Source organism: Onychostruthus taczanowskii, unplaced genomic scaffold (assembly GCF_017590055.1).
Source record: "Onychostruthus taczanowskii isolate IOZ18803 unplaced genomic scaffold, ASM1759005v1 scaffold35, whole genome shotgun sequence".
NCBI classification, from domain to species: Eukaryota; Metazoa; Chordata; class Aves; order Passeriformes; family Passeridae; genus Onychostruthus; species Onychostruthus taczanowskii.
This window is the reverse complement of record NW_024500905.1, coordinates 5,221,967-5,228,723: the sequence shown is the minus strand read 5'-3', so window position 1 is coordinate 5,228,723 and position 6,757 is coordinate 5,221,967.

Below are 6,757 nucleotides of genomic sequence, written 5' to 3'. Positions count from 1 at the left end.
GCCTACCAGCAGTCATTATGTCTCTGTTGTTCCTCCCAAGACTAGAAAATAAAACCATTTATTTACTCAGTGGCATAATGACTTCTTCCCTAATGATCTTTAATGTGAGTCCTTTTTGACATTCTCTGATGGTTTTAGAGCACTAGCTGTGATAACTCTAGGTCTTTTCTCTGTATATCATAACAACCAATACAATCAGTCTGTATCCCTAGTTAGAGAGAGTCTTTCTTTTTTCAATCTGAAAGCATTAATAGCCCTTATTTGCACTGAAATTCATCTGCCATATTGCTGTGCAATTAATCAGATCTTCTAGGGTCTTCTCTTCCTCAAATGAAGCATATTGTGATGCATACAACAACCAAGCTAATCCTATTACATCTTTGTACAGACATCATGTAAAACACAGCAGAACCAAAGATAAGAATTTATAATCTAACACACACTATAGTTATTCAAAAGACTAAACATAATGTAACTCTAAGAAAAATATCTCTCCCTCTTTCTCTTTCCTTTTTCTCTTTTTTTCTGTTTCTCTCTTATTACCTGGTGGATTTATTTTTTTACACAGAATGTAGCAGAAAATTATTTTTTATTTAAAAACATCATCAAGCTGTACTCAGTATTGCCAAACACTTCAGGTTTAACCAGCTGTATTCCTTCAGTAACTTCATATGGACAAAAATTAGAAATAAACCCCTCTCTATTCATTGTACTATTAGAACAAATATAAGAGGTGTTCATGAGATACTGTATTTGAAATTAAAATCTCTACAGAGTTCTCAAAAAATTTATATTACTGAATACAAATATAACCAAACCATTAATCATAATGGAAATGTTCAAAGAATTTTTATACTGGTTGCATGAATTCTTATGAAGAACTATTATCTTGTAAAGATTTTTAAATGCTCTAAAGTTAACTTGAAAATAAGGGAACAATCAGTCCCAGCAATGTGTGAAGGACACTCAGCTGACCCCATATTGCCATGCCTCTGTCACCTTCTGGAAATTGCTGTTCCTGTTGCAGCAATGATTAATGCTGCTGGTTTCTCTAATGCAGGTCATAATGCCCTAGAAGCAAAACAGATATGCTGTTATTGGGACCAAGACACTGACTAGGAGATGAGTTTTTCCCTCTTCTTTTACTGAACAATGGTTTAACACAGAGAAAAACAAGGCATTAAATAGATGAGAATAAATTCCTGGTCACACTCATTATGATGTCTTAGGAGATTTAGTGCTAACACAGCCTCTTTCCCTCTGCTTTCTATCTTGGCTGCCTAGCTTGTAAATTTGTTATGCAATTTTCTTGGGTTTTGATAATTTAACTTCTTATGACAACAACTGAGCAGGTCTTATACTAAATTTGCAGCTATACTATTCTCAGAAGTTCCAAGGGACTTCCAAATCGGGAAGCACTGGAAGAATTCCCTAAATATACCAGACTGATCTGAGTGTCCCTTGAAAGCATTGTTGGTCCTGTGTCTCCTCGCTAGACCATTTCCCTGTAGAGACCCCAGACTAGAGGTACTGACATCATGAACCTGACAACATGTAATCTCATTTTCCTTAAATATTTGCTCAAGCCAGCAGAGGTTATGGATATCCCACCAAGAATGTCACAGTCTCCAACCAAATAATCTCCCAGAAAATTGCAAATGTCCTTTATTAATTAGTGCAAGCACTGCCAGTGTCAGCTATTTGGACACAGCAACCCCCATACACAGCTGAAATCAAACTCTGTAACCAATATTTATAAAGCTGTATGCAAATGTGGGTATTTCAATATCTATCAGGTTCATTGCCTCCATAGGCAAAATCCTTGTCTTAACAATACACTGCCCTACACAGTGAGCTGTCAACATGTCCATCTGAAAGCTTTTTAGAATGGAGCAAATATATACAAGTGGATCAAATATGGACCATCAGAAACACAAAATAAGTATATCAAACATATGTTAAAGTTTGCAACATTGACACATAAACTCCTTTCAGTGGATTAGAAATCAGTGCACAAACACTCACTCCTGAGTGACTCCTGAGTTCCTGTCCTGGTGGGTGCTACATGCATGCAGTCATTGCCTGTAGAAAGTGAAATGGCTCTACTGGAATATCTGAGCTGTGTTCACCTCAGAGTGATATGACCAGAGACTGTCCTTCCTCAGGTCCAACATTCTGGGTTGGATTTTACCTTCTCATAACAGTAGGTGGTGGATTAGAATTTAACTCTGGAGCATGCACAGAGCATTCTCAGAGGACCTAAACTGGACTTCAGCTTTCAGAAAACTGAAATCATTCATGTATGGATACTTGCAATTTAATTCCTTCCTGAACCCTGTAAAGAGGCTGTCACTAAGATGTAGCAAAAAGTCCTCAAACTGCTAGAAATGTGGTGGCTGACTTCATTCAATCAGATCTTCTTGTCAATGAAACTTGAGTGACAAGTCTCACAGCAGCACCCATGAGACACTTGAGGAAAGAGATCCTGGTACCTCTGGCCAGTACAAAAGATGCAGTGTTAAAAAATCACTTCTTCATGCCAGGACATCTAAACAGCTTCAACGGGAGAACAGATTTGTTCTTCTCTTGGAGCATGCCCACCTGATGGACAGGCAGAGCTCCCATATTAAAAGAGAAACACTCTGTTCTGATTTAAATAGCTTCACTTAATCATTAGGGAACTGTGAGATTGAATAAATAGATGCCATTTGGAATACAAATGGTGGAGTCACTTTATTTGTTCCCTTGTGGCAGAGTACATCTGAAAGGATGATAAGCAAAGATAACATATCTTGAAATTCCATCCTAATAAGCAATAAATTACCGTGCTGCAAGCAGGCTTTCAAAGTACAATTCACACAATTTCTCAGTTCAGCACACAGCCAGATGCCTTGAAGGCCAAGTAAGCCACTTTAGAAGCAACAGTAGATGGCAGGCCATAGATGGCCAATAATGAGAGAATCACATGGATCTCTGAAAGTAAGAGTAAATTAATTTTAGAACAGTAAAAGTTCTGAAGCTAAAAAGCATTTTTAATCATCTTCCACTGTCAATGCAAAGACTCTAAAAGAGTTTGCCATATAAATAAAACCTTTCAGTGGGATGAAAGAGCTAAACAGGAAAAATCATATGCTCAAAAATAAAAAGGTGGCTTCTAAATATAAAATCATAGTACTTGCTACTGCTTTAATTGTTAGCTTTGTTTTTCAGTTCTCTCAACTCATTTCCTACTGGGATATATTCAGAAAGGCTGGGGCTTCCATTATTTCTCTGTCTAGTAGGGAAAAGAAATACAAAAATTAGGAAGATAAAATAGACACAAAAGATTTGATTGAGATTGCATACACAAGAAGGGCACAGCTGCATTTCCTTAGGTAATTCTGGTATAAATAGCTGAGTATAAATGCTCACAATCACAAAAAATTATGTATTAGGGTTTCAAAAAATTGTCTTTCCTCTGCTGAAATTAGCTGCGTCTCAGCTAAGAAGCAGTAACTGATTTTGTGTATCTTCTCATGACTTAGACATGGAAGTAACCTGGAATCTCTTTGTGTGCCTTCAGGTTGACAACCAACATGAAACCCAAACAGATCATGGAGGAGTGAAGACACTTAAGAAGAAGAGTGAAGACGCTTAAGGAAGAACAGAAGCTTCTTTTGGTTCATCTCAGAGCATTTCCTTCTGTTCTATCACTACAGATCCAAAAAAAAAAAAAAAAATCAAACACAAAAAACCCCAACACCATGGTACACAGCCTATAAACCTTTGAGCCTGAACATCTTTCACACATACCTGCTCTGTCTACTGATAAATCCCCAGACAGAGGCAGTAAATGAACTGCAGCTCACATGAACTGTTGAGACAGGACACTCTCTCCTGCATTTGCCAAGTGCCTTCCTTATCAACCATGTAGCTGCCATTTAAATGAGGCCTATACCCAAATATCACAGAAAATAGTCTGATGAAGTGCAGAAATAGAGCTGTTTCTGCACCAGAGGGAACCAGAAACTACAGCACCAGAATTCCTCCATGAGAGATTATGTTGCTTGCCTTTCAGAAATTATTTTTTAAATTATATCTGTGGCAAGTGATTATCAAATGGCACTGTAAACACCTCATTTAGCTCTGCAGATTTTAAATTATCCTTTCTTCTCTATGACACAGAAACTTAGATGAGTCACACCAGAGTGCGAAATGCTAATATAGTTTTATTTTTAAATATAGCCCAAATTCCTGCTAGTATAACACCTTCAGTTTATAATACTATGTAATACTGTATAATACTGCAGTTCTGCCTGTAAGAATAAATTCTTTCCCTTTGGATCTGCTAGATGACAGTGACATAAAAATACGTCTCTATGTTACTCAGTAAGAATGGGGTGAGGAGATACTATAATCCCATCTATCCACAATGAAACCATATATACCATGAAAACATCGAAGATCTATGCAAAAGGCCAATGTAACAACACTGGGTTTATAAATGTTTACCACATTTATCTGTCTTAGATTTGCACACAAGATTGTAAAAGATTGTGAAAACAATGGTTCTTAAAAGAGTGTATTTAGCCTATTGAAATAGCAAATGAGCCATGAAGTTTTTATCTGGATGGGAACATCCAAAGAAGCAGTAAATGACCAGGGAACTGACTTTTACTGCCTTCCTTTACCATATACCAACTTAGAAAAATACTGGAAATGTGACATTTCAGGGAACATGAGGGAGCATGGTTAAGAATAGTTTGGTATGGTTGGTTAGGCATGGCTTACATCAAACCCATTTTGGTTGATGGAAAGGTCTAAGCCAGTCCTGACACAGGCATTAAAAAATGTGTAAGAGGTGAGTCTAGAAAACAGCACTTAGAAGTCCTTTCTTTCCATGTCTCAGGAAGAGACACAGTGTTCTGAGAGGCCTTATGCTTTGACAGAATAGAATATAATGGAATAGAATAGTTACCAGTAAAGACTTCAGCCTGGAGAAGCTCTAAATGTAACACATGGGAAGATTACCCTTTTTTATCTAAAAATGTCTACAGATAGATATGTCTTGAATGTGACAGTGATATAGAACTAAGAATGACAGTTGGTTTTGTCACTTCATTAGGCTGAAAAATTACTTTATTCTGATGCTCCTGCAGTGTATTAATTTCTCAGGAAGACTGTCCTCACCCAAACTATGAACTTAGAAGGCTACAGGTGAACACTGTCTTATTGATCCATCTGTACCAAAACACAAGAGCTTACTGCCTTTAATTTTTTAACCCACCAGAAGTTCCTTACCTCACTGCCTCAAGCAAAATCCTGTTGAATTGACAGTTCAGCCACTGCAATTAGTTTCAGGTAAAAATGAAATCAACTTGAGCCTTGCTCTGCCTGAAGGATGATGTCAGGGTTCGCTCCTACAAACCAGAGTCAGTAGAAAGGAGCACTTCTATTAATCAAGCAGTAACGAGCCCCAAAGACTGTTACCTCTCATGACAAGAGCACCTCTGCCAAAGGCTAGGAATGCAACCTTGCCAGCTTCCCAGCTTTAACTGTCCTCTGCAGACTTCTCATTTTCATTCAGCCTTGTATGGTGCAGCCTTAAGAGAAGACTCAGGCTTTTGTAGACAAATTGTAACAGTGGTTGCCTGCAACATTGTGCAGGTGGCAGAAGAAACCCCTGCAAACGTCTTAATTAAGGAGGACAGGACCAATAGAGCAGTAACTGAAGCTCAATACTTTTCTGCAGGGATTCTGGCAACAACTGTCTTTCCATGTTCTAGTTAGATGTCTAACTGGTGCTTTCTTTAATTCCTAATTCTGCTTTAAAACCTTGTTCAGATCTGCCTATGTCACATGTCAATCAATACAGCTTTTTAAAACTTCCCAGTGACATCTGAAATTCTAACCCAATAGCCAACAGAGACCAAGATAAGACAAGGAGTTCTGCAAGAATTTTGTTGGGAAAAACAGAGATTGAAGAGTAATATACTGTAGGCAGTAATGAGTAGTAAAAACAAGGAAAATCTGCTTTTATCATAATAAGTACAGAAAATAATACTTCTCATAAGAAAAAACCCTTACTTTCTCAGTTGCTTACTCAAACTACCTGATGTACAGCAGAATGTAATTTGATTTAGGACTTCAGCAGCACTCAGCCTTAATTTTGAAACTCCAGGTTAATTTTCATTTGTTGTAAAGAATTCTTGAAGAGAATAGACACTTGTTGAAGGTACTTGACATTTCTGTGTTCTTGTCTATTTTTTCCTGTCTCTAAACTGTTATTGAACCTGATGATAAATTTTTAAACTGTCTCCTAATTTATGATGCCTTATACTGAAAAGAATTTGTAAAGGTTAATTTATTGAGTAACTTTCATTCAAAGAAAACTTCAACTATTTCACATCAGCGAGGATTCCTAACAGTCCAAGAAGCTCAGTTTTGTACATATTACGAGAGATCAGTTGGAGCCCCAGGAGACAAGATAATCTGCCAGAAGGTCCTACAGCAAGCTGTCAGAGCTAAGAAAGAATCTAAGCCTCCTGATTTACCAGATCTGGGTTTAGGATTTTTCCAAGTCTCATTAGCTGTGGCCGTTGGACTTTTCACCCTCTCCTACGCTGCAGGGCATGTCTGCTTCTCAATGCCATCTAGACCTACAATCTTGTGTTTGACACAGGTCCGAGACATCACTGATTCTTTTGATCTCTCCTCCCTTCTTGTGACATAACACTTGGCTTTTGGTCTGCTACAACAAATCAGGGATTTGTTATAC